Source organism: Pelodiscus sinensis, chromosome 14 (assembly GCF_049634645.1).
Source record: "Pelodiscus sinensis isolate JC-2024 chromosome 14, ASM4963464v1, whole genome shotgun sequence".
In the NCBI taxonomy this organism is placed as follows: domain Eukaryota; kingdom Metazoa; phylum Chordata; order Testudines; family Trionychidae; genus Pelodiscus; species Pelodiscus sinensis.
Genome location: NC_134724.1, coordinates 3,972,165 through 3,973,306, shown reverse-complemented (window position 1 = coordinate 3,973,306; position 1,142 = coordinate 3,972,165). Strand labels below are relative to the sequence as shown.

General features: G+C 52.0%; 1 non-coding gene across 1 annotated transcript; it reads left to right on the top strand.

Moving 5' to 3' along the window:
• Positions 1–585: 585 nt before the first annotated feature.
• On the top strand, positions 586–657 carry TRNAG-UCC (transfer RNA glycine (anticodon UCC)). The gene has a single exon. It is a non-coding gene; the product is annotated as a tRNA-Gly (tRNA).
• Positions 658–1,142: the final 485 nt, after the last annotated feature.

Genomic DNA, 1,142 nt, shown 5'->3' with positions numbered 1-1,142 from the left:
AGGAGAGGGTGGATAGAGGAGAGGCCAAGTGTACAGAGCACTGAGCATGGCCAGACATATCCAGGCTCCGTATCTTGGCCAGCAGGTAGAAAAGGAAGGAGCAAAATGCACCTCAGAAGCACAACAGGGGGCTGGAGTGTATGGCACAGCAGGGAGCAGTTGCTGAACTCAAGAGCACGATAAGCATGTGATGAGGATGGGAGCATGCAGAGCACAGTGGATTAGCAGACCATCGCCTTAACCACTCGGCCACCTCATCTCAGCAGCCGTCTTCTGAAAAGCATCACCCTGCATCTCTCGTCACACCCCCTGGCAGAGCCCCAGGCCTCTGTGCTGGCAGGGACCAGCCCGCAGAGTGACTGCAAAAGGAGCAGGCTGAGCTGAGGAGTGGTCTGTGCTTCTGGTCACATCTGTTTGTATTTCTTGTCTGAGGGGAGGGATGGGCCTGGTGCCACCTCAGTCTAGGATGAAACAGCTACTCCCCAGCTTCCAGCTCTAGATGTCCAAGCATGTCTCCATTAGAGGGCAAGATGTGAGTCATTTCACTTGTACCTGGGAGAGCTAGAAGGGCAGGTTTTAGCAGAAGCATTGGTGGTATAGTGGTGAGCATAGCTGCCTTCCAAGCAGTTGACCCGGGTTCGATTCCCGGCCAATGCAGCCCTGTCTTTTGCCTTGTCTAGAATGGGTTTAATGTCTCTCCGGCTGGTTGAGAATCACGTTCCCAACAGAGGGAGGGAATTCATGTCCTGAATCCCAGCAAGGGATGCAGGCCATGGAACTCAGCAGTGAGTTGTAGGAGTTGCATTGTCTCATTTGAGCAAGTCAGAAACTATAAGAACCTGCATCTGCGTCTTCTCGTCCGCTCTGCCCCATGCTCCAGCCTGAAAGTGGGGATTGGAAAGACAAAGACTTCTAATTATTCTGGAAGCTACAGCTTCTCCTGTCCCATAGAACAATGACACACACAAAAGCGAAGTTAATACGTGGAGACAAGAACAATGGGTGATATACACTGGCCATTGTTAGCAGAACATGGACTAACTAGGGGAGAGATGAAGGTTCCCTGGAAGCTGCCTGGCTGCACAGCTATTTTCTGAGCTCCACTCAGAAGTTCAAATCACCTGCACAGGCAGGGAGCTCAG